The 27,402-nt window shown below is 43.8% G+C and overlaps 1 protein-coding gene across 1 annotated transcript in view; it reads right to left on the bottom strand.

Moving 5' to 3' along the window:
* The window catches only part of LOC126292244 (lysosomal-associated transmembrane protein 4B-like), a 201,597-nt gene extending 180,499 nt beyond the window's left edge, over positions 1-21,098 (bottom strand). Inside the window, exon 1 of the mRNA XM_049986140.1 lies at positions 20,852-21,098. The gene's annotated coding sequence lies outside the window, so the exon portion shown is untranslated. The remainder of the gene's footprint in view (positions 1-20,851) is intronic.
* Between the last annotated feature and the right edge of the window lie 6,304 nt (positions 21,099-27,402).

The following is a 27,402-nucleotide window of genomic DNA, read 5'->3' as shown; positions in this document are numbered from 1 at the left end:
CGTGCTTCGGTAGCTCAGAGGGTGCTGTTGGCTCCCCTTCATTTAGGAGCACCGTGGTCCCGCGAGTAGCTACACAACGAGAGTTCCTTGGTTCAAGTCTACCCTCGACTGAAAATTTCGCCGTCACGTTAGCTCAGCGTGTTCGGTCAGATGGTTAGCTGCCCTCTGTAATAAAAAACTGAGTGCACCGATCAACAACGAACTGAAACGGATGTCTTACGGCGTCCGCCCCGAGCCACTGCAACGAACGAAAGCGAACAAAATAAGACTAAAAAAAAAAGAAATGGTAGAGCACTTGCCCGCGAAAGGCAAAGATCCCGAGTTCGAGTCTCGGTCGGGCACACAGTTTTAATCTGCCAGGAAGTTTCATATCAGCGCACACTCCGCTGCAGAGTGAAAATCTCATTCTGGAAATATCTATGGAAGTTGTATACGACATACCGTCATAATATTTAGCCAACCAATATTGTGGGACACAAAAAATGTAAATGCACGAAATTGTTCTTACAGCGGATGTATAATGTGTGAGTGCGACGAACTGTATTGAGAAACTGAACATCCATTACGTACTCGCATGTTTGTCTGCCAAATTGGTCCTTGTCGGTACATCAGCATAGAGTTCGAACAGAATCGCTGGAACATTGCAAACCATTCAGATTGATCGAACATCTAAATACGCATAATGCGGAAGTGTGGGGCCGCCTTAAGAGCTGGAGCCTGGTGTGCATTTCTCACTGAAGTGATCACCGGCGAGCCTCGCTTTAATAACATGTATGTTGCGTCTGTTCTTTCGGACTTGGCACCATATATGTCATTAAGGGGTGGAAGATCGATGATCTCTTCAGTTCAGATGCGCGCCAGACTCTTCCGAGAATTGGCGGAATGCCGGCAGTAATGTAATAGGCAAGGGGCGCTACATTAAAAGCCGGATACCCTGGCTCGAATCCCGGTGGGGCACAAATTTTCAAATTTCCCCACTGATTTAAATCATTGCCCTGTCGCGTCCCAAGCGTGGGTTTTGCAAGGGATTGAGCGACACGGTTCGTAAACGGGAATTAGCCGGTTGACCTAATTGAGAGGGAGACTTTTGATCTGGCTAAGATGTTAAATTCCCTGGTGTGAAGGTACAAGGCTAGGATGTTGGTAGAAGTAAACTCGTATGGACGTTATAAAAGTTCTAATTTATTCATAAAGAATACAGATCACCCTAACTGCGTAGTGATTGTACCTACAGAATAGCCAAGCCCATTACAGAGACGGTGACTGACTTCCACCGTTCTGGCTGCCTGATAGAACTTCCCAGCACTTTGCTGCCCACACTAGCACCCTACGTCAGAGTCCCGCGGTCGCTGCCTAAACGCTCATCGGCGACTATCTCCAACTGTCTGCCTGCAGCCCGCCCTCAGCCCAAGTCGGCTGCTACTCACGCTGACTACCGTCGCTGCCTAAACCCGAGAGAGAGAGATCCCCGGAGCGGCGTGCCTCCGAGTTTTGTTAGCTCTTCCCCTTCGATCCCGCCAGCGCTTGGCATGACGTAGCGTCGAGTGCAACTTTTCCTTATTAGGGATTGTTTTAGTATTAACTTCAGTACTTTTCTTCAGAAGCTGGGTGGAGGGGTAGAGGGGCCTCTCCCTATATGGTCACGCACTGTGTCCTGAGCCCTTCATTGGCTCCTCATGACGTAGTGCGGTCCCCACCTAGGGCCCTCTTTCTTTCTCTCTCCGCTCCCAGACTTCTCCCTCTAGCCAAGAGTGTTGATACTGCAAGTTATTGTTTATTAAGGGACCTGCCCAGAGCGCCCTGTTTATCTTAATAGCTGAGTCTGCTTCCTTGCTTATCACGCGCAGCTGCCTGGCCGCTTGGACCGCCGCCTCGGCTATCTGGCTGCGTCGTTATCTTTTGTGACCCCTCTGACACGCCTGGCGTCCCCTGTTAACTCTATCTCCCCGTATGATTTCTGGTGTATCGTCTGAGAACAACTGCATTTAGACTTGGCTTTTCTGCGGTTACAACAGCCCGCAAGGAGCTAAATGTCATTAACTGCTTTGTGTCTTGATTCATATTGGCTGTCGGGTGAAAATGGTGTCTGTTTCTTCGGACTGGTCCGAAAGAACCGACGCCACATACTACGTAGATGAAAACAACCTTAATTTTGTAAACCCTCGTCGCCAGTTTTGTAAAGATCGAGCAGTCAGAGGCACCTTGTAACGGTCCGCGCGGCTGCCCGCGTTGCAGGTTCGAGTCCTCCCTCGGGCTTGGGTGTGTGTGTTGTGCTTAGCGTAAGTTAGTTAAAGTTAGGTTAAGTAGTGTGTAAGGTTAGGGACCGATGACCTCAGCAGTTTGGTCCCATGACACCTTACCATGAATTTTTAAATTGCCGCGTTTGCGAGTTCGTGAAACGGCTTCTGGTGCAGTACACCGCTGAGACAATTTCTCCCTGCCACTATTACACAGTCTAAGAACCCTACCACAACAAAAAATTAATTATGATTGTAGTGTTGCTCACGCTGCTAAATATTGCATTTTCGGGGAACAAGAAAGTTATGTGGCAGGTGTCATTAGAGCACAGTTAATAAAGTCATTTCATGAAATAATGGATAAACTAGGCACTCATCTTTTCGTGTTTCCCAAGCTGGTCTTGTTGTGAACTTGTGGCTCAATCGTCGAAAATCTAGGTAGTGATGATTCCAAGCTCGGATGCAAAGAGGCCTAGGTGTTATTCTGCGATATTCAAAAGTTTTATAGATGTGTTTCATAAACCATTCTTGAAGATTAAACTTTTGCAAGTTAGGACAATGGTGATGTAAAAAAGTAATCAGCACTCCGAATTTAAGTTGCACTTCCTTTTTTGTTGCAACATCACTTCACAATATAAAACATACTTGAAAAATATCTTCCTCACTGTTAAAGTCACATTTAACAAACCGACAACAATTTGCGTCTTTTCAACATGACAACCAAAACTTGACTCTCCAATAACCGCTTACGCGCCCAAAAACTCAAGAGTTACAAGTATGTCAAAGATCATAGTGACAGAAGAAAGAATACACATAAGAATAATATCATTGCAATATAATCATATCGATGTATCAAAGTACCTCTACATTAATGAAATCAAATCTGAATGTTATCACAGAAATAAGTTAATTATTTTACAGAAACACAGTAGAATATTGCTGGTGTCGAGAGCTTGAGGTGAGGTGCCGCAATGGTTACGTAATTCAAGTACCATTACAACAGCTATGCTCCAGGGTCAGGTAACAGGACAGGGGTAGGAAGGCTCTACAATAGTCCTACAAATTAGTAACAAAGTCACACAAATCAGTGAAAAAAGGTTTACTTTGTGACTTCTCGAATAATGAAGTCTGCAACACTGCGTGTAATATAACGCAACAAAGGCCCTCAATGGCTAAGTGCAAATAATCGTAAGTAAACTTCACAGTACATAGCAAATGCAATTTACAACAACTATCTGTTCACTTCTAAGAGTTCACTAAACGACGCTCCCTGTCCTTTGGGATGTAACATCTGAGGTCATCAGTCCCCTAGACTTAGAACTACCCAAACCTAACTAACCCAAGGACATCACACACAACCATGCCCAAGGCGGGATTCGAACCTCCGACCGTAGCAGCAGCGCGGTTCCGGACTGAAGCGCCTAGAACCGCTCGTCCACAGCGGCCGGCTGCCTAAGACAGCCCTGGACGATGATCTATCACCAAGTGGGCGAGAGCTGCTCTTCTGTCTTCTGTCTTCTGTCCGTTGTCGTCTGGTCATTGGCGGCCGCTTTCCTGCCGAGGTGCAGCCGATATGTTCATCATCAGCGCCGTCCGTGGCGGTGGTGTTTTTGCCCAGGCTGTGTGTTGTTCGGACGACACAGCACTTAAATCCAGGTACAGTTTTTCTTTTAATAGAAATGAACGTACAGCTAGGCTTTTTTTTTTTTTTCAAAATAAGCCCACTTCATCAAGGTTGAAAAACTGCTTCGCATTATGGCCTTTTCAGTTCCTCTTCTTTGGTTAAAACCGCACACATGTTCTTGGCTTTAGCTTATATAGTAACTGCAGAGAGATACTTGAGCTGTTGGTTGTGGTGCTCAATTCAATGACAGCATTTTTTTTCCATTCTTGCCATCGCCTCCGTGCGAGATTTCGTCACTCTATAGTTCAATTCTTTTATCTTGGCGGTTCGCGCATTCCCGCCCCGACGCGGGAGATTGCTGCGTTGCCAGTTGCAAACGACGCAAGAGGAGCAGCGCCATAGTATAGTATAATTCGCAAACTTTCGTTAAGGGGGGAGCGCGCACTTTATCAAGTAAAGCCACCACGGCCGCATTAACCCTTTCGCTGCAACAGAGACGTGCTCCCCGCATTCCGCGCTGTGTGCGATTTTGTCATCACTGCACTGTTCGCCTGTGCAGACACATGATGTTCCGACTGCTTTGACACACTTTATCATTAGATTTCACAAAAACTATTTGGCCCAAAAATTTGATTTTTACACATCTTCTTGACTGATACGTTCCCCCATAAATGACTTAATTTTGTTTCGATGTTCAACACAGTTATTGTGCAGCATTAAATTTAGTAAACCATTGCACGAAATTTTGAAGAGTTTGCAGAGGTAAAAGTTCACAGCGTATACTTTCCGTACGGTCGATTTTAGTTGCCACTAGAAATTTGAAAAAATTACATTCAAACGAATAAAATTGATGAAGTAACGCGCTTCGATATTGTTTTTAAATAAAGAAAATATTAAGCTCCAGGACAAGGTTTGAATTCAGAACCTTTCGCTTTTTTTTGCGCGTCTGCTCGGGGCGGACGTCGTAAGACATCCATTGAAGTTCGTTGTTGATCGATGAACTCAGTTTTTCTTTTTATTACAGAGGGCACATTACCCTCTGACCGAACACGCTGACCTACCGTACACTTTAACCATTACGCTAACGCAACTCTCCCGGCGGAGGAATTTAAAATATTACACAAAATACCGACAAACATTGTTGATATGACTATGAATTACTCACATTTTGTCGAAATACAATAGGAAATAAACAATTACCGCTGTTCTTTATTGCGAAAAAGCGGTTTGTGAGAATGACACAAACACCTTTCCTTGCTATCACCTGAATTAGGAGACTTATTGCTTGTTTGGTTTAATTAATTAATAGAATATGAAGCAATTGGTATAAAGAACGCTTTTTCCAAACTTTCTATAAAAGAAAGTCTGCTATCAAGACACTGCTTTTGTTCTATTACTTAATTTATGGCGGAACGTTTCTAAAACTGAAGACACTCGTCCGTGCTCTGCACTGCAGTCGAGCTGTGGCAACGTCGTTCTCTGTTCATTGGCTGACTGTGTTTTGTGACGTCAGATGCGCAGAACGAACCTGAACTCGGCCGCCGTCATAAATGACTCGCACTATTGTCGTAATTGAAGCCAGCTGAACAATGAACAATGTTTCGAAATGCTTCCGCATTCTTACGAACAGTTCTCGCAGTGCATTCACCAAGTCCCAAAGCATGCTGAATGTCAACTAGACGCTCACTTTTCTCACAGCGGTCCAAAGTTTTCACTTTGTTCCTAGTGAATACGAACTTCGTGCAGGCTTCTTTTCCTCGACAGGCAAACTTCCTGTCAAGTACAACTCCACAGCTGTGCTCACCTGAAGTAACGATTCACGTCTCGACAAACACGACAGACGCTCCTGGAAATGCGCTAACGCATTACTGCTTTCGCGTACTGTTAACAGATGTCAGCACTGGACTGAAAACTAAAATTGCGTATACGAGAAAACGCGGATAACGGATCCGCTATAGCGGGGTTTACCTATACCTCTGAGGTCTGTGGTGAGTGTTTTACACAAACGACTACACTTCCTTGCGTACAAAGCGAAGTCTTGCAAGCTTTGCTGTCAGATGAAAAGCCCAGACATGCCGAGTTTGCGAGGAACGTACTGCAACAAATCGGTGCCGGGAATGACTACCGTAATGAAGTTTGCTTCTCTGGAGAAAGTGCCTTTCACATCTCCGGGAAAGTAAATAGTCATAATGTCAGGGTCGGTGAACCCGCATATCACCGTACAGCAGATAAGGGGCAACGTGTGCAGTGTGTCTGCTGTTTGTTTGTTTTGTTTTAGGGCGCAAAAACAGCTAAGTTCATACTCGCCCATGACAGAATCGTAGAGCACGAAGACGAAAATGGACTTAAAAGCGACTACTCGTTCAGCCCAATCGACGGAAGGAAACACAACTAAAAACAGGGACTTTCTCTTGGAGAAAGTTTCATAATACAGGGTGAAGAGTGTTTAAACCGACGAACTCTGGGAGGTTGTAGGGGACATCAAAGCAAATATTTTTCCCTAATGTTCTTTTTTCCTATGAGAATTATTTAAACCGGTAGAGGCCGTATTACGCTCTTCAGTTGTTAGAGGCCGTATTACGATCTTCAGTTGTAGGCAACTGCTGTCCACCAGTGCAGTAGTGCATTGTCTCTGTTTACTAATGGTGCGATACACCTGGAGTGAGTACACTGATATGATTGGTGTGTACGACGTAGCGCACCACAACGGACGAGCTGCACAGCGGGTTTATCAACAACAATATCATAATCGCCGTATCCCGCATCATACGACCTTTGCTGCTGTGTACCAACGTATGCGTGAGACCGGGTCATTTAGCAGATTACCTGGACAGGGACGCCGTCGCACGGTAAGAACGCTGCAATTTGAGGAAGCTGCCTTGCAGCATGTGGAGCGGGATCCTTCAATCAGCACTCGTGCAATTGCACGTAACATGGGGACGAATCAGACGAAAGTAAGAACAGTCCTTCGAGAGCAATTGTTACGTCCATTTTACTTACAGCGTGTCCTCAACCTGGAACCAGTTGATTATCCACCCAGAGCACAGTTTTCGCAGTGGTATCTGGAAGAGTGTGAACTGCATCCTACATTTCCATCCTCTGTGTTGTTTACCGATGAATCAACGTTCGGGCGTGATGGAGTCTTCAACATGGACAATTCGCTTGTTTGGAGTAAGGATAACCCACATGCCAAAGTTACTAGGGCTCATCAAGTGCGGCTCTTCGTTAATGTGTGGATCGGTGTTGTTGGGGGCTGTTTAATTGGGCCGCATCTGCTCCCTAGGCCATTAAACGGCAGGCGCTATTACAATTTTCCCGCCAGAGCATGGCCAGAATTGCTGGAAGACGTCCCGCTCCCTACAAGAGAACACGTGTGGTTCCAACATGACGGGGCGCCGGCACATTTCAGTTGTCGTGTGCGTCGATTCCTGGACCCACGGTTCCCAGAAACGTGGATTGGCAGAGGTGGTCCTGTACCATGGCCTGCTCGATCCCCAGATATGTCCGCTCTGTACTTTTTTGTGTGGGGAGAGATGCGCAACCTTGTTAACGCAACTCCTGTCGCATCAGAAGACGATCTGGTTGACCGGATGGTAGCAGCAGCAGGAACAATTCAGACAATGGCAGACAGAAGATGATCCGATGGTGTAACCTATGTTTACGTGTCAATGGAGGCATGTCTGAAAATCTACTGTAATTGAAATTGGGTTGTGTTAATGTGTTGTCTCTCGGTCATAAAAAAATGGAAAAGTGTTTGTTGGTTTAATTAATTTGCCGCCAGAGAAATCTTCCTCTACCGGTTTTAATACTCCTCATAGGAAAAAATGACATTAGGTTAAAATATTTGTTTTGATGTCCCCTGCAGTTTCCCAGATACGTTCCCTCTGGATTTTTTGTGTGGGGAGAGATGGGCAAACTTGTTTACGCAACTTCTATTGCATCAGAAGAGGATCTGGTTGCCCGGATAGTAGGAGCAGCAGAAACAATTCGGGATACTCCTGGGGTTTTTGCCCGTGTCAGACAGAACACGATCCGAAGGTGTAACCTTTGTTTACGTGTCAATGGAGGCATTTTTGAAAATCTACTGTAACTGAAATTGGGTTGTGTTAATGTGTTGCCTCTTCGTCATAAAAAATAGAAAAGTGTTTGTTGGTTCAATTAATTTGCCGCCAGAGAAATTTTTCTCTACCGGTTTAAATACTCCTCATAGGAAAAAATGACATTAGGGAAAAATATTTGTTTTGAAGTCTCCTAAACCTCCCCGAGTTTGTCGGTTTAAATACTTTTCACCCTGTATACACCATAAAGACAAGGGAGGTGCTGAACTAAAGATTTGATGTGTAATGCGGCTTAATGCAGAACACCATTATTGGACCGTTCGTTTTCGCTGAACCTGCCATTAAGGCATCAGTATGTTTGAACGTGTTGTAACCTACACGTTGCACCTCAGTTACAGGAATTTCATCCACCGCACTGTCGGTTATTTGTTAGCCAGTGAGCAAATGGTTGAAATGGCTCTGAGCACTATGGGACTTAACATCAGTCCCCTAGACTTAGAACTACGTAAACTTTACTAACCTAAGGGCATGACATATATCCATGCCCGAGGCAAGATTCGAACCTGCGACCGTAGCGGTGTCTCTGTTCCAGATTGTAGCGCCTAGAACCGCTCGGCCACCCAGGTCGGTAGCCAGTGATCGGCTGAAACTTTATTGGATAATCATTTTGTTGTCGAAGCTGTTTTCTTCTCCGCGTTTGCTTCCAAGTATGTAATAAAGAAATGTGGTTGTGACCCGAGCGCCGGCCGGAGTGGCGGTGCGTTTCTAGGCGTACAGTCTGGAACAGAGAGACCGCTACGGTCGCAGGTTCGAATCCTGCCTCAGGCATGGATGTGTGTCATGTCCTTAGGTTAGTTAGGTTTAAGTAGTTCTAAGTTCTAGGGGATTGATGACCTCAGAAGGTAAGTCCCATAGTCCTCAGAGCCATTTTGTTTTACTACCCACACACGTTTCTGAGAGGTTTGCCCATCTTCAGTGGGTTTCAGTTTTTATCTGCTGAACATTATACAAACAATTTATGCTTTATGGTATTGACCAGGTTTTGAAATTATAGTATTTACAAAACTATAAGGTAAACTCCTTCCGGACAGACTGCGGAGGCCCAAGGTACCGACCGACAACCGTGTCATCCCCAGACGAACAATACTATGACAGAAATATTAACAAGAAGAATATAGATATATCTTATTATTAGATATTGGCGTTCGCAAGTCGGTCTGGTATTTGCAACGCGACCATAGTTGTTGCCTTCCAGTACGCCATTTGCAATTACACTGCTGGCCATTAAAATTGCTACACCACGAAGATGACGCGCTACAGACGCTAAATTTAACCGACAGAAAGAAAATGCTGTGATATGCAAATGATTAGCTTTTCAGAGCATTCACACAAGGTTGGCGCAGTTGGCGACACCTACAACTTCCTGACATGGGGAAAGTCTCCAACCGATTTCTCATACAGAAACAGCAGTTGACCGGCGTTGCCTGGTGAAACGTTGTTGTGATGTCTCGTGTAAGGAGGAGAAATGCGCATCATCATTTTTCCGACTTTGATAAAGGTCGGAGTGTAGCCAATCGCGAATGCGCTTTATCGCATCGCGACATTGCTGCTCGCGTTGGTCGAGATCCAAAGACTGTTAGCAGAATATGGAATCGGTGGGTTCAGGAGGGTAATACGGAACGCCGTGCTGGATCCCAACGGCCTCGTACCACTAGCAGTCGAGATGACAGGCATCTTAGCCGCACGGCTGTAACGGATCGTGCAGCCACGTCTCGATCCCTGAGTCAACAGATGGGGACGTTTCCAAGACAACAACCATTTGCACGAACAGTTCGACGACGTTTTCAGCAGCATGGACTATCGGTTCGGAGACCGTGGCTGCGGTTACCCTTGACGCTGCATTACAGACAGGAGCGCCTGCGATGGTGTACTCAACGACGAACCTTGGTGCACGAATAGGAAAACGTCATTTTTTCGGATGAATCCATGTTCTGTTTACAGCATCATGATGGTCGCATCCGTGTTTGGCGACATCTTGGTGAACGCACATGGGAAGCGTGTATTGGTCATCGCCACGCTGGCGCATCACCCGTCGTGATGGTATGGGGTGTCATTGGTTACACGTCTCGGTCACGTCTTGTTCGCATTGACGGCACTTTAAACAGTGGAAGTTACATTTCAGATGTGTTACGACCCGTGGCTCTACCATTCATTCAATTTATGCGAAATTCATTTCAGCAGGATAATACACGACCGCATGTTGTAGGTCCTGTACGGGCCTTTCTGGATACAGAAAATGTTCGACTGCTGCCCTGGCGAGCACATTCTCCAGATGTCTCACCAATTGAAAGCGTGTGGTCAATGGTGGCCGAGCAACTGGCTCGTCACAATACGCCAGTCACTACTCTTGACGAACTGTGGTATCGTGTTTTAGCAGCATGGGCAGCTGTACCTGTACACGCCATCCAAGCTCTGTTTGACTCAATGCCCAGGCGTATCAAGGCTGTTTTTACGGCCAGAGGTTGTTCTGGGTATTGATTTCTCAGGATCTATGCACCCAAATCGCGTGAAAATTTAATCACATGTCAGTTCTGGTATAATATATTTGTCCAATGAATACCCGTTTATCATCTGTATTTCTTCTTGGTGTAGCAATTTGAATGGCCAGTTGTGTAATATGAGTTCAGCAATTGAGCGAGGGAGCGCAAAAGTTAGCACACTGGACTCGCATTCGGGACGCTTCCTAACCTGATTTAGATTTTCTGTGATTTTCCTAAGTCACTTCAGGCGCATATCGGGACGGCTCCTTTGAAAGGGCACTGCCGACTTCCTCACCCATCCATCCTTATTCCGATTGGACTGATGACTAGGTGTTTGGTCCGCTCCCCCATCTCAATTTTTTTCATGTTTAATGTGATAAATCGACTTTTTAGTTTTCTTTTCTTCTTTTTCTGATGCGCCGCGCGGGATTAGCCGAGTGGTCTGAGGCGCTGCAGTCATGGACTGTGCGGCTGGTCCCGGCGGAGGTTCGAGTCCTCCCTCGGACATGGGTGTGTGTGTTTGTCGTTAGGATAATTTAGGTTAAGTAGTGTGTAATATTAGGGACTGATGACCTTAGCAGTTAAGTCCCAAAGGATTTCGCACACATTTGAACATTTTTTTTTCCTGATCCACTACTGTCATTGCGTTAATTGTTTTGCAAACAAATATTCGCTATATTTCTCTTTGACTACATATTTTTAGATTACAGTACTATTTTAGAAAAAAATGGGGTGTAATGAACGCTGATTGTCGTTGGGCTTTCTGAAATGGTCATTGCTGAGGGGTAGCAGCCTTTGTAAGAAAGTGTGTGTCCGTACGTCTTGCAGATCTCGTATTTTCATCCCTCTACAGGATGTTTGCTTCCTAGCCCGCACTGTTTCACTGTTTGTGTGCTGTTCACTTGGTCCGCCATCCTGTTCTGGGCGGGAATTTTGAACTTCGCAGTGACTTTGAGCTGTGGGGTTGTGTGGTATTGTATGTTTACTTGCCTGCCGGTGTATTTTGTTTCTAGGTCTTTTGACAATCCCTTTACAGATGAGAACAGGTTTGCATTGTGTAGTGCTGTGTACTCCTTCACCACTTCATTTCCTGCCACGTGAGGCAATACTGACCCTACGACTTATCTTAGAAGCTAGATTAAGAAACCTACGTTTCTAGCATTTGTAGACTTAGAGAAAGTTTTCGACAATGTTGACTGGAATACTCTCTACCATCTTCTACAGATGGCAGTGGTAAAATACAGGGAGCGAAAGGCTATTTACAATTTGTACATAAACCAGATGGCAGTTACAAGAGTCGAGGGACATGAAACGGAAGCAGTGGTTGGGAAGGGAGTGAGACAGGGTTGTAGCCTCTCCCTGATGCTATTCAATCTGTATATTGAGCAAGCAGTAAAGGAAACAAAAGAAAAATTCGGAGTAGGTATTAAAATCCATGGAGAAGAAATAAAAACTTTGAGGTTCGCCTATGACATTGTAATTCTGTCAGAGACAGCAAAGGACTTGGAAGAGCAGTTGAAAGGAATGGACAGTGTCTTGAAAGGAGGATATAAGATGGACATCCACAAAAGCAATACGAGGATAATGGAATGTACTCGAGTTAAATCGGGTGATGCTGAGGGAATTAGATTAGGAAATGAGACACTTAAAGTAGTAAAGGAGTTTTGCTATTTGGGGAGCAAAACAACGGATGATGGTCGAAGTAGAGAGGATATAAAATGTAGACTGGCAATGGCATGGAAAGCGTTTCTGAAGAAGAGAAATTTGTTAACATCGAGTATAGATTTAAGTGTCAGGAAGTCGTTTCTGAAAGTATTTGTATGGAATGTAGCCATGTATGGAAGTGAAACGTGGACGATAAATAGTTTGGGCAAGAAGAGAATAGAAGCTTTCGAAATGTGGTGCTACAGATGAAGCTGAATATTAGATGGGTAGATCACATGCCTAGTGGTGAAGTATTGAATAGAATTGGGGAGGAGTATGTGGCACAACTTGACAAAAAGGGATCGGTTGGTAGGACATGTTGTGAGGCATGAGGGGATCACAGATTTAGCATTGGAGGGTAAAAATCGTAGAGGGAGACCAAGAGATGAATAAGCAGATTCAGAAGGATGAAGGTTGCAATAAGTCGTGGGAGATGAAGAAGCTTGCAAAGGATAGAGTAGCATGGAGAGCTGCATCAAACCAGTCTCAGGACTGAAGACGACAACAACAACAACAACAAGAACATGGTTTTTTATAAATGGTAACTTTCTTCTAGTGCAAGTTTCCGTGGAGGGCTATTGGTGTATTTAAGAGCTTTTAAGCCTGTGTTTGTGTCTGTTGACTTGTGTTTCTATATGGATGGAAATCATGGCTACCACGTTCACACGACACAACACCGACTCACTTTTTTTGTGGGGTACGTTAAGCATAAAATGTTCATCAAGTCGTGACACGTAAACTATTACGGCATAAATACGAGATGCTGTAGAGAGCGAAACGGAAAAAGATGTCAACAAACTCATGAGAAGAAATTATCGCCTGGACGTAGCACGGACAACTAAGGAACATATGTTTATCCATATAAAAAAAGAAAAATGTTATGAGGTAAATTACCATTTGAAACAAACAGCATAGCTGTATCTAGGATAGCTCCTTAGAACCTTTTTTTGTAATAGGGAATGTCGTTATGCTCACCTTGTATTTCTTATTTCTTTGGTGTTGGGCTGCTCAACAATGTTCGTTCATCCTCGTTTTTATTAATTACTCTGGAGTACCAGTCATCCAAACAAGTCATAATATTAACACTTTGCCGTCCGTACGCCTCGTAAAAATTTATTCTCTAAGTCGGATTACTTGGCTTGTCACCGGCCGTTTGTCACCTTTCCGTTGATGATAAGCTTGAAACACATTGACTTTTGCGCACTTTAATTTTTCCGGAAATCCTATATTTCGCCGTATCGTTAGACAAATGGTTCAAATGGTCCTGAGCACTATCGGACTTAAATACTGTGGTCATCAGTCCCCTAGAACTTAGAACTACTTAAACCTAACCAACCTAAGGACAGCACACAACACCCAGCCATCACGAGGCAGAGAAAATCCCTGACCCCGCCGGGAATCGAACCCGGGCGTGGAAAGCGAGAACGCTACAGCACTAGCGTTAGACAAACTCGAATTTTCTTTCCAAGAAACTTCTCGGCAAGTTCTACACGTTATAGTAATTATCCATGTAGAGGTGATGCCACTTTCCATAAGATGGTGTCAACATTTCCAGCACTGTTTTTGCTGTGTTGGCTGTCCAGCGCCGGAATATATTTTGAATGAGGAAATATATCCCGTACAGCATCCGAATGAGTATGCCATATTTCGTAATTTTCGACGGATTGTAAACTTTAAAATTAAACTTTCCACGCCACGGTATCATTCGTTCATCAATTGAGATGTTTTGAATTAGATTAAACGTTTCTTTAACATTTTGGAAAAATAATCAGTTACGAATTGCACTTTGAAAGGTCGGAATTACCCGGTTTATTGTAAAAATGATAATATTTGTCTGAGTCCGTTGCGGGACTATCAACGAATTCGTTGACAAGTAATCATTGATCCTTGCTTTTTTTACCATTACCATAAGGATAGCAAGCCGAAACCATTTTCTAAGTTCGGGTACCGTAATGTCAACAAACTAGGCATTTATTAAATCCCATTTCTTTCTATTGCAATTTTGACTGTAATACTTGTTGATTTCTTTGCTAATATATTGAAATAGATCGTTCCCATTGTGTAATTCTACGATATCCACGACGTTCTGTGTATCTTTGGGAAATATGTGTGGACCCGGAGATCCTCCAAATTTATTATTGGTCCTCAGTAAATCACAGTCTGTCTTCTTCGTCTGATTCATACTAATCAGTTGGCAACCGTAGCGTTCGCCGTTTCTTCTTGGTCGTATTTCACTATCTTCCGACGATTCTGCCTCACTGTCATTTTGACGATATCCAATGTTTTCTTCCCAATCGGCAAAAAAACTTGTTGACGTGTGTAACTTATTGCTACCTAAACAAAACACCAACAAAATGGAAAAGATACTAAAGTACTGTGACCGGCCACTGCGAGCTACTATGCTCACTACACCACTGTGGTCACCGGACGGCAAATGGTTAAAAGATCAACATCGATTTTCCTTTTTTGATGACATTTGTTTAAAATTGCTTCACAGTTTCTAAGGAGTAACTGACACTTGCTAAATAGCAACTGATGACTGGTATCTAACAACCGACAATCGCTACGGAACGACCCGAACAGCGATAGTATGTGTTCCGCAGGGGAGTGTCGTAGGACCGTTGCTATTCACAATATATATAAATGAGCTTGTAGATAACATCGGAAGTTCATTGAGGCTTTTTGCGGATGATGCTGTAGTATATCGAGAGGTTGAGACAATGGAAAATTGTACTGAAATGCAGGAGGATCTGCAACGAATTGACGCATGGTGCAGGGAATGGCAATCGAATGTCAATGTAGACAAGTGTAATGTGCTGCGAATACATAGAAAGAAAGATCACTTATCATTTAGCTACAAAATAGCAGGTCAGCAACTGGAAGCATTTAATTCCATAAATTATCTGAGAGTAGGCATTAGGAGTGATTTAAAATGGAATGACCATATAAAATTAATCGTCGGTAAAGCAGATGCCACACTGAGATTCACAGGAAGAATCCTACGGAAATGCAGTGCGAAAACAAAGGAAGTATGTTACAGTACACTTGTTCGCCCACAGTTTTAACACTGCTCACCGCTGTGGGATTCGTACCAGATACGGTTTCGTACCAGATAGGGTTGATAGAAGAGATAGAGAAGATCCGACGGAGATGATAGATAAACTCCAGTGGAAGACTCTGCAGGAGAGGCGCTCAGTAGCTCGGTACGGGCTTTTGTTGAAGTTTCGGGAACATACCTTCACCGAGGAGTCAAGCAGCTCCTTCCTACGTATATCTCGCGAAGACACCATGAGGATATAATCAGAGAGATTAGAGCCCACACAGAGGCATACCGACAATCTTTCTTTCCACGAACAATACGAGACTGAAATAGAAGGGAGAACCGATAGAGGTGAAACGTTCCCTTAGAAAAATTAGTGAATTACTGTGCTGATAAACCTCTTACGTTATTTGATTTTCAAACAGCTGAGCAGAACTGAACGTACTCAAACATTTCTCTCTTTACGTATTGTGATCAACACTAAACTGACACACAATATTTTTGGGGGAACGCCATCTGACTTTCAATAATCCCTACAAAAGAATGGCCCTGACTTACATTAACCTATACGTTTCACAAATCACCTACATCACAAAAATCTTCGTTACTCAAGCTACTGCAATACAGCGAGCGCCACTACTGTCAGCTAAATAAAAGATTCAAACTACTGAAGGCACTAACTACTGATAGGTATAGTTAGCAAATGAAAGATTCTGATAGAGAACAAACAATGTATTTACCTTAATAATGTTCCAAAGTCATAATATATATATATATATATATATATATATATATATATATATATATATATATATATATATATATATCAGTTCATGATATCCAGTATTACAAATTTACTCTTTCTGGCGGACACACGTCCAGATCATCCGTTCTCAAAACTCCGCCATCTCTCCCCCCACATTCACCACTGCTGGCGGCTCACCTCCAACTGCGCAACGTACGCGCTGTTCACATCCAACTGCCCAACACTACAATAGCGAATATTCCAACAATCCAAACCAGCCACAGACTGCACACAGCATCGCTACGTAGCGTTACCAACATAAAAACCTAAACAGCCTACTTACAGACGTACTCAAGGTAACCCCCCCCCCCCCCCACACACACACACACCGTCGGGTGGCTTGCGGAGTGTAGACGTAGAAATTTAGAGGCCGGAGCGCATTAGCTGCAGCGAAGCCAGTGCATGAACGCTTGGTGTTCATTCGACATTTCATGCAGTACGGTGTTTGGCGCAGGCTGTTGTGGAACCGGTTAGTGCGACATTCCGGGAGGTACGCAAACATGTCTCCTTGATTTGAGTGCTTACGACCGTGGACGAGCAGTTCGACAGCTCGAGGCCGAAAAAGTGTCACTACTCTGGCCACAGTAATGAGTGAATATAAAAGTGTCATCTTGCGACTAAGAATGGCCGCTGCTATGCGAAAAAAATGCAGGCCCTAGTGGCGAAAAGGAAAAGACATCTCACTGCTACGTAGATCGCTGCAGACCTTGCAACTGCTACCGGCAATTGTCTCAGCCTGAACCATTTCGCGGCGTTTAAATTAGGCTGGTTTGTGAAATTTAAAATTTTCCCGGCGAACTAAATATTCAAAAAGATTTCGGGTTTGCAGCCGGTCTTCGTTAGCTTCCATCCACGATATTTCGACTGGACAACGCCAGCCATCCTCAGGTGAGCCATCGAAGACTGACGAAGACGCCCTCCGTTCCGTAATGATTCCGCCAGATTTCACCCACTGTCCTAGCCTTTACTTTCGTCGCACACCCCACATTGATTTCTGCCGTTATTTCACGCAGTTGAAAAAAATGGCTCTGAGCATTATGGGACTCAATATCTGAGGTCATCAGTCCCCTAGAATTTAAAACTACTTAAACCTAACTAACCTAAGGACATCACACACATCCATGCCCAAGGCAGGATTCGAACCTGCGACCATAGCGGTCGCGCGGTTCCAGACTGACGCGCCCAGAACCGCTTGGCAACACCGGCCAGCTGTTCCACAGTCTTGCTTGTCTGTTAGCAATGACAACTCCACGCAAACGAAGCTGCTCTCGGTCGTTAAGTGAAGGACGACAATTACTAAGTTCTCTGTGGTGAGAGGTAATGCCAGAAATTTGGTACATCTACATCTACATTTATACTCCGCAAGCCAGCCAACGGTGTGTGGCAGAGGGCACTTTTCGTGTCACTGTCATTACCTCCCTTTTCTGTTCCAGTCGTGTATGGTTCGCGGGAAGAACGACGAAAGCCTCCGTGCGCGCTGTAATCTCTCTAATTTTACATTCGTGATCTCCTCGGAAGGTATAAGTAGGGGGAAGCAATATATTCGATACCTCATCCAGAAACGCACCCTCTCGAAACCTGCACAGCAAGCTACACCGCAATGCAGAGCGCCTCTCTTGCAGAGCCTGCTACTTGAGTTTGCTAAACATCTGTGTAACGCTATCACGCTTACCAAATAACCCTGTGACGAAACGCGCCGTTCTTCTTTGGATCTTCTCTCTATCTCCTTCGTCAACCCGACCTGGTACAGATCCCACACTGATGAGCAATGCTCAAGTACAGGTCGAACGAGTATTTTGTAAGCCACCTCCTTCATTGATGGACTACATTTTCTAAGGACTCTCCCAATGACTCTCAACCTGGTACCCGCCTTACCAACACTTAATTTTATATGATCATTCCACTTCAAATCGTTCCGCACGCATACTCCCAGATATTTTACAGAAGTAACTGCTACCAGTGTTTGTTCCGCTATCATATAATCATACAATAAAGGATCCTTCTTTCTATGTATTCGCAATACATTACATTTGTCTATGTTAAGAGTCAGTTGCCGCTCCCTGCACCAAGTGCCTATCCGCTGCAGATCTTTCTGCGTTTGGCTGCAATTTTCTAATGCTGCAACTTCTCTGTATACTACAGCATCATCCGCGAAAAGCCGCATGGAACTTCCGACACTATCTACTAGGTCATTTATATATATTGTGAAAAGCAATGGTCCCATAACACTCCACTGTGGCACGCCAGAGGTTACTTTAACGTCTGTAGACGTCTCTCCATTGAGAATAACATGCTGTGTTCTGTTTGCTAAAAACTCTTCAATCCAGCCACACAGCTGGTCTGATATTCCGTAGGCTCTTACTTTGTTTATCAGGCGACAGTGCGGAATTGTATCGAACGCCTTCCGGAAGTCAAGGAAAATAGCATCCACCTGGGAGCCTGTATCTAATATTTTCTGGGTCTCAGGAACAAATAAAGCGAGTTGGGTCTCACATGATCGCTGTTTGCGGAATCCATGTTGATTCCTACAGAGTAGATTCTGGGTTTCCAAAAACGACATGATACTCGAGCAAAAAACATGTTCTAAAATTCTACAACAGATCGACGTCAGAGATATAGGTCTATAGTTTTGCGCATCTGCTCGACGACCCTTCTTGAAGACTGGGACTACCTGTGCTCTTTCCCAATCATTTGGAATCTTCCATTCCTCTAGAGACTTGCGGTACACGGCTGTTAGAAGGGGGCCAAGTCCTTTCGCGTACTCTGTTGTAGAATCGAATTGGTATCCCGTCAGGTCCAGTGGACTTTCCTCCGTTGAGTGATTCCAGTTGCTTTTCTATTCCTTGGACATATATTTCGATGTCAGCAATTTTTTCGTTTGTGCGAGGATTTACAGAAGGAACTGCAGTGCGGTCTTCCTCTGTGAAACAGCTTTGGAAAAAGGTGTTTAGTATTTCAGCTTTACGCGTGTCATCCTCTGTTTCAGTGCCATCATCATCCCGGAGTGTCTGGATCTGCTGTTTCGAGCCATTTACTGATTTAACGTAAGACCAGAACTTCCTAGTATTTTCTGTCAAGTCAGTACATAGAATTTTACTTTCGAATTCACTGAACGCTTCGCGCATATTCCTCCTTACGCTAACTTTGACGTCGTTTAGCTTCAGTTTGTATGAGAGACGCACTCTTGATGCTGAGGGTCTCGGCATATCGAATTCCCTAACGGTTTGCGAAATCAATGTTCCATGCGTCTAGCTCCAACTACCATCTACATCTACATCCATACTTCGCAAGCCACCTGACGGTGTGTGGCGGAGGGTACCCTGAGTACCTCCATCGGTTCTCCCTTCTATTCCAGTCTGGTATTGTTCGTGGAAAGAAATATTGTGGTATGCCTCTGTGTGGGCTCTAATCTCTCGGATTTTATCCTCATGGTCTCTTCGCGAGATATATGTAGGAGGGAGCAATATACTGCTTGACTCCTCGGTGCAGGTATGTTCTCGAAACTTCAACAAAAGCCCGTACCGAGCTACTGAGCGTCTCTCCTGCAGAGTCTTCCACTGGAGTTTACCTATCATCTCCGTAACGCTTTGGCGATTACTAAATGATCCTGTAACGAAGCGCGCTGCCTTCCGTTGGATCTTCTCTATCTCTTCTATCAACCCTATCTGGTATGTATCCCACACCGGTGAGCAGTGGGCGAAGAAGTGTACTGTAAGCTACTTCTTTTATTTTCGGACTGCATTTCCTTAGGATTCTTCCAATGAATCTCAGTCTGGCGTCTGCTTTACCGACGATCAACTTTATATGATCATTGCTATATTGTAGCTACATGATAAGGGATCTTTCTTTCTATGTATTCGCAGCACATTACACTTGTCTACATTGAGATTCAATTGCCAGTCCCTGCACCACGCGTCAACTCGCTGCAGATCCTCCTGCATTTCAGTATAATTTTCCATTGTTACAACCTCTCGATATACCACAGCATCATCCGCAAAAGCCTCAGTGAAGTTCCGATGTCATCCACACGGCCATTTATGTATGTTGTGAATAGCAACGGTCCTACGACACTCCTCTTCGACACACCTGAAATCACTCTTACTTCGGAAGACTTCTCTGCATTGAGAATCACACGCTGCATTCTGTTATCTAGGAACTCTTCAATCCAATCACACAACCGGTCTGATAGTCCATATGCTCTTACTTTGTTCATTAAACGACTGTGGGGAACTGTATCAATTGCTTTGCTGAAGTCAAGAAACACGGCATCTACCTGGAAAACCGTGTCTACGGCCCTCTGGGTCTCGTGGACGAATAGCGCGAGCTGGGTTTCACACGGTCGTCCTTTTCGAAACCAATGCTAATTCCTACGGAGTAGATTTCTAGTCTCCAGAAAAGTTATTATACTCGAACCATTCCGCGTTAAAAGTCTTAATTCCCACCATGCGGCCTTAATCACGTCGGAACCCTTTTCACCTGAGTAGAAAATGACAGCTCTTTATACTTTGTGTGCGCGATACTAAGGCCTCAGTATATAAGAATACCGCTATCCCGTTACTTTTCTCACCTTGGTGTCTGCCTTAGGTGTCGCTGAGATTCGAACTCTCATCTTTATGTTCCACAAGGGAAGAGTTAACAACGCCTGAGAACGGCCCCGTATGCCTCTGGAGCATTAAACCACGTAAAAAATATAAAGGAAAAAAAATTCTCTTTGTATTGTTAATCGTACGCATGTTTGCATGCAAATATGTAGCGGAACACTTGGAGTTGCCACGACGACGGAATGGGGCTGCATGTCAAGGTTAACTGGCAGCTATTACTCGATGAAAAGTGCGGTACTCACCGGTAACTGCGAAGTCACCGACCGCCAAGTTGCGCGACTGTCAATCCACAGGTATGTGTCACTCTCGAAGAATGCCGCAAGACGCCGCCCTGGTAGTGTTTTGAAGGCACGCCAACGCTTCGCACCGCTGCTTCCGTCTCACTGCTACACAGGCAAGGCGCCCGGGCGGAGTTATAGCTGCCAGCGTGCGCAGAACACCACTGCGCAGCGCGCGATCGTGACGTCACACGAGACCGGTGCCGGCCAAACCGACTGCGAAATGACGCGTGGAGAGTGAACAAAAATCATCACTCGTGCGAAACCACAGCTAAGTGCATGGCAGGGGGTACTTACCGAGTATTAAGTCTGGTTTACACCGGATCGAATGGAAGCGAACGAGCTTTCGCCAGTGTTGACTATCATGCGGGCGTATCTGTGAAGCAAGCGTTTACACTAGAGGGATCGGGAGATAAAACAGCATAACGAGCCCATAAATACTGCGTAGTTGTTTTTTTGGCGCTAATAATTGTCGTACAGGATACAACACTTTATATTTAGAGCCACGATGCAAAATTTTCATATTCAGAAAAGATTTTACTATAAGTCAATTCCAGCAACTGCAACGTGATATTTGTTTGCTTCTAATCAGCTTTTTCTGCAGTACAAGCTTGCCTGTTTAGGCTTACAGTGCCTTTCGCAAGTGAACCTCTGGGTGTTGCGAATAATGAATTGTTTTGCGCCTTACTTATGATCAAGAATGCATTTTTATAGATTATATTTGTAGTTGTAATGACGGCCTTGGGAGAGCCAGTCATGGTAAAACTCTACCATCTGGTCAGCAAGATGTATGAGACAGGCGAAATTCCCTCAGGCTTCAAGAAGAATATAATAATTCCAATCCCAAAGAAAGCAGGTGTTGACAGATGTGAAAATTAACGAACTATCAGTTTAATAAGTCACGGATGCAAAATACTAACGCGAATTCTGTACAGACGAATGGAAAAACTGGCAGAAGTCGACCTCGAGGAAGATCAGTTTGGATTCCGTATAAATATTGGAACACATCAAGCAATACTGACGCTACGATTTATCTTAGAAGAAAGACTAAGGAAAGGCAAACCTACGTCTCTAGCATTTGTAGACTTAGAAAAAGCTTTTGACAATGTTGACTGGAATGATCTCTTTCAAATTCTAAAGGTGGGAGGGGTAAAATACAGGGAGCGAAAGACTACTTACAAATTGTACAGAAAGCAGATGGCAGTTATAAGAGTCGAGGAGTATGAAAGGGAAGCAGTGGTTGGAAAGGGAGTGAGACAGGGTTGTAGCCTCTCCCTGATGCTATTCAATCTGTATATTGAGCAAGCAGTAAAGGAAAGAAAATAAAAATTCGGAGTAGGTATTAAAATCCATGGAGAAGAAATAAAAACATTGAGGTTCGCCGATGACATTGTAATTCTGCCAGAGACAGCAAAGGACTTGGAAGAGCTGTTGAATGCAATGGACAGTGTCTTGAAAGTAGAATATGAGATGAACATCAACAAAAGCAAAACGAGAATAATGGAATGTAGTCGAATTAAGTCGGGTGATGCTGAGGGAATAGATTAGGAAATGAGACACTTAAAGTAGTAAAGGAGTTTTGCTATTTGGGTAGCAAAATAACTGATGATGGTCGAAGTAGAGAGGCTATAAAATGTAGACTGGCAATGGGAACGAAAGCGTTTCTGAAGAAGAGAAATTTGTTAACATCGAGTATAGATTTAAATGTCAGGAAAGTATTTGTATGGAGTGTAGCCATGTATGGAAGTGAAACATGGACGATAACTAGTTTGGACGAGAAGAGAATAGAAGCCATCGAAATGTGGTGCTACAGAAGAATGCTGAAGATTAGATGGGTAGATCACATAACTAATGAGGAGGTATTGAATAGGATTGGGGAGAAGAGAAGTTTGTGGCACATCTTGACCAGAAGAAGGGATCGGTTGGTAGGACATTTTCTGAGGCATCAAGGGATCACCAATTTTGTATTGTAGGGCAGCGTGGAGGGTAAAAACCGTAGAGGGAGACCAAGAGATGAATACAGTAAGCAGATTCAGAAGGATGTAGGTTGCAGTAGGTACTGGGAGATGAAGAAGATTGCACACAATAGAGTAGCATGGATAGCTGCATGAAACCAGTCTCAGGACTGAAGACCACCACAACAACAACAACAACAACATAATCTGGCTTATGCAACACAATTTATTGTAATGGAATTCATAATATATTGTGGTGTGTCAGTGTCTCTGTTTTGGTCCTAAGTTTTGCACACACCTCTTTAGATGACCGCCTTTTTCCACGTGGTTTACAGCAATTTGCAGCAGCAGCGGCTGAAGCTTATTGTTACTAAGAATGAATATAATAAAAATGAGTTTGCTTGGGTCCTGTTAACCCGCGGTCGCTCGCATATTTTGTTTTCAAGCGATAACTCCCGTTTTAGATTTTTTCTAACAATGAGATCTTGCACCTTCTTTATCTCTTTATGCCAGACAAACACACGTCTATACAGTAAATCATTTCCTTATTATTACCGAAGCATTATAAATTAGTATAAACATGGTATGGAACATGTAATTTGCTAAGCTTACAAATATTTCAACATGAAAAGATTTCACAAACTTTTTTGATTACAATTACAACACCTGTGTGAACAGCAGTTCATATTATTTATAGCAAGTGATGAATTAATGTTAACCACACTTTTTTTTTACTAGTCAGACTCAGATATGTCTTCTTGTGACGTACACTCCTGGCAAATAAGAACACTCGATGCTGTATGTTTTTTACAGACAGGGCTGGAACAACGATGGCAGCGATGCTCTGTGAATCTATTTTTCCTTTTAGGGCAGTAGTGACATCTTGTTTTTCTTCTTGATTCATTTTCTTCTTTTAGCTTTCGGTAGTTCGTAGATGTGTACAGCAAGTTTTATTTTCTCCTTCAAGAGAAATGATATCCTTGGAATCGGCATGCATTTGATCATGTGGGCTTTTGTAAGCATCATTCTCTCAATTCTGTAATGTATCTTCTCCGTGGAATTAAGTCATTTGTGTTTACTTCATACACTATTTGAGCATTTATTGCTCCGATGTTCAACAAGCCGAAAAACAGTGTAAGAGGCAGCGGTTGCTTATTCTTGAAACGGAACATTCTGATTTCAAACGGTCGACAACATCTACGCCTGTGAGATTGTGAAATGTAATGACCTCAGGTTTGTTCGTTTCGGCACTGTCCTCGTCTACTGCATAGTCGTTGTGCATGATGGACAACATCAGAACATTCTTTTTCTGTTTCTTTTTCGCGACGTATGAGCAAATCAGGCAAATGTTGCTTGGTTTTTCTTCAAATGCGAATATGCTGCTGTTTAGTTGCCTACGCTTTACGTCCAGAACTTCCGGTGGAGTTTCTCTTTTATTCTTCCGTAGAGTACCTACTACCGTGAGTCGATAATTGGTGTACATTTTGTTAGCCAATGGTATAGATGCAAAACAATTGCCCATCGTCACGTTGCTGCCCGTTTTGTCAATCGGTCGAATCAATCGTAACACCACGTTCTCTGCATGATTGGGTTCATGATATGGCCCAGTAGGCTGCCACCATATACTTCCATATATAGCGCATAAAACGTTCTGGCATCACAGAGCCCATATACCTTGATGCTACACTACTGGCCATTAAAATTGCTACACCAAGAAGAAATGTAGATAATAAACTGGTATTAATTGGACATATATATTATACTAGAACTGACATGTGATTACATTTCCACGCAATTTGGGTGTATAGATCCTGAGAAATCAGTACCCAGAACAACCACTACTGGCCGTAATAACGGCCTTGATACGCCTGGGCATTGAGTCAAACATAGCTTGGGTGGCGTGTACAGGTACAGCTGCCCATGCAGCTTCAACACGATACCACAGTTCATCATGAGTAGTGACTGGCGTATTGTGACAAGCCAGTTGCTCGGCCACCATTGACCAGACGTATTCAATTCGTGAGAGATTTTGAGAATGTGCTGGCAAGGGCAGCAGTCGAACATTTTCTGTATCCAGAAAGGCCCGTACACGACATGCAACATGCGGTCGTGCATTATCCTGCTGAAATGTACGGTTTCGCAGGGATCGAATGAAGGGTAGATCCACGGGTCGTAACACATCTGACACGTAACGTCCACTGTTCAAAGTGCCGTCAGTGCGAACAAGAGGTGACCGAGACGTGTAACCAATGGCACCCCATACATTCATGGCGGGTGATACGCCAATATGACGATTACGAATACACGCTTCCAATGTGCGTTCACCGCGATCTCGAAAAACACGGATGCGACCATCACGATGCTGTAAACAGAACCTAGATTCATCCGAAAAAATGATGTTTTGCCATTCGTGCACCCACGTTCGTCGTTGAGTACACCATCGCAGGCGCTCCTGTCTGTGATGCAGCGTCAAGGGTAACCGCAGTCATGGTCACCGAGCTGATTGTCCATGCTGCTGCAAACGTCGTCTGACTGTTCGTGCAGATGGTTGTTGTCTTGCAAACGTCCCCATCTGTTGACTCAGGAATCGAGACGTGGCTGCACGATCCGTTACAGCCATGCGGATAAGAAGCCTGTCATCTCGACTGTTAGTGATACGAGGCAGTTGGGATCCAGCACGGCGTTCCGTACTACCTCCTGAACCCACCGATTCCATACTCTGCTAACAGTCATTGGATCTCGACCAACGCGAGCAGTAATGTCGTGATATGATAAACCGCAATCACGGTAGGTTCCAATCCGACCTTTATCAAAGTCGGAAACGTGACGTTACGCATTTCTCCTCCTTACACGAGGCATCACAACTACGTTTCACCAGGCAACGCCGTCAACTGCTGTTTGTGTACGAGAAATCGGTTGAAAACTTTCCTCATGTCAGCACGTTGTAGGTTTCGCCACCGGCGCGAGCCTAATGTGAATGCTGTGAAAAGCTAAGGATTTGCATACCACAGCATCTTCTTCCTGTCGGTTAAATTTCGCGTCTGTAGAACGTCGTCTTTGTGGTGTAGCAATTTTAATGGACAATAGTGTATATTTGCAGGCTTGTTTTCTATATACTGCCTGAATTTGCAACGTCCACGGAATGGTTCTAACAACTCGTCTATCGGTGACAATGCACTGACACTATAGCTCTTCTTGCAAACATCCATAAATTCGTCAAATATTTCTCTAATAGGTACCAGATCATCTGTTTCCTTTCTCTGAGCTCTCGTAGACTTTTCGTCAAAGTGTGTGGAACCTTCGTTTGCTCATCGATGCAATAAAGAAATCCAGTGCGGTCCCATCAGTGGCCCACAGCTCATCAGTACTGAGATGCTGTACCTTTTTCACTCTTGCGAGATATAATACACCAAAGAAAGCAGAAAACTCTTCAAATTCTGTCCGTGGGCAGTCTCGAGCACTCCGTGAATAATATGCTTCCATTCTGTCAAGTTCTTCGTTTGTGTATTCCACAAAGCGACAAATTACGCTATCTGGAAAAAATAATTTCCAGCATTCCAAAATTGTTTTAGAATTTTTTGCAACACCATTCACACCTGGAAGCTGTGTTACAATATTCTAACGGGCAGTTTTTGCAGGACGAGCGAGTTGCTTCAACCATTATTCCATCCTTACCAAGAAAGGTTTCACGATATGTATATTGAGAAGCAGCTGTAGTAGAAATATCTCTTCGTGCACAGAGGGTGCGTCAGTATCTGATGACAGACTCTCTATGTAAATATCCTCGTCCAGTGGTTCATCTAGCCACGTCAATATCTATTCCTCTGGCATGACTTTTTCCCTGAAAAGTTTGTAAGACCTGTATATTTCTATTGTCTATCGTCAAACCACAATTTATGAAAGACGTCTAAATTTATTAATAGGATTAAGTAGAAAATTAATATTTGTCGTGTTGGAAATAATTGTGGTAGTAGGGAATGTCTGCAGCAAGGTATTGTTGGCTGGAGAGAGCGCACATTGATATAATTTTAAAAAGGGCGGGAGAGACCGCGTGTGGATACATTTTAAGAAAAGAGCGGGAAAGACCAAGCATTGATACATTTTGTAATGGTAGCAGGGATTGTCTGCACCAGAAAGCATTGTTGGCGTGAGACACCGCACCTCAGCGTTCGTAGGAAGTCAGTAGTAAGCGAGATGTGAAGCGAGTCAGTAGAAGGTCTAAAGAGAGAGGTTGAGAGGGGCGGTGTGCCTGCCAGCTACTAGCTATGGTTTACAAGAGATTATACACGGATGTACAGAGACATCAGCTAACTATTATCATAAGAGAAACTAATATTACTGAATTATTATTATTTTATTATTTATTTATTTATTGAGAAACTCAAGACTACTGAAGGTATGTTTGCGCAATGCTAGTTGTAAGACTATTGTAAAAAGTAAGTCCCATTACAACGTTTGTAAAATCATTTCATTCAGAATACAATTAATTTTTGCCACCAATATTGCCTTACTGATTAATAATCCATCCCAAAAACCATCATTGTAAAACTTTGCAAGATT

The sequence above is a fragment of the Schistocerca gregaria genome, chromosome 9, assembly GCF_023897955.1.
Source record: "Schistocerca gregaria isolate iqSchGreg1 chromosome 9, iqSchGreg1.2, whole genome shotgun sequence".
NCBI classification, from domain to species: domain Eukaryota; kingdom Metazoa; phylum Arthropoda; class Insecta; order Orthoptera; family Acrididae; genus Schistocerca; species Schistocerca gregaria.
The sequence above is the reverse complement of the archived record's forward strand: the minus strand, read 5'-3'. Positions and strand labels throughout refer to the sequence as shown.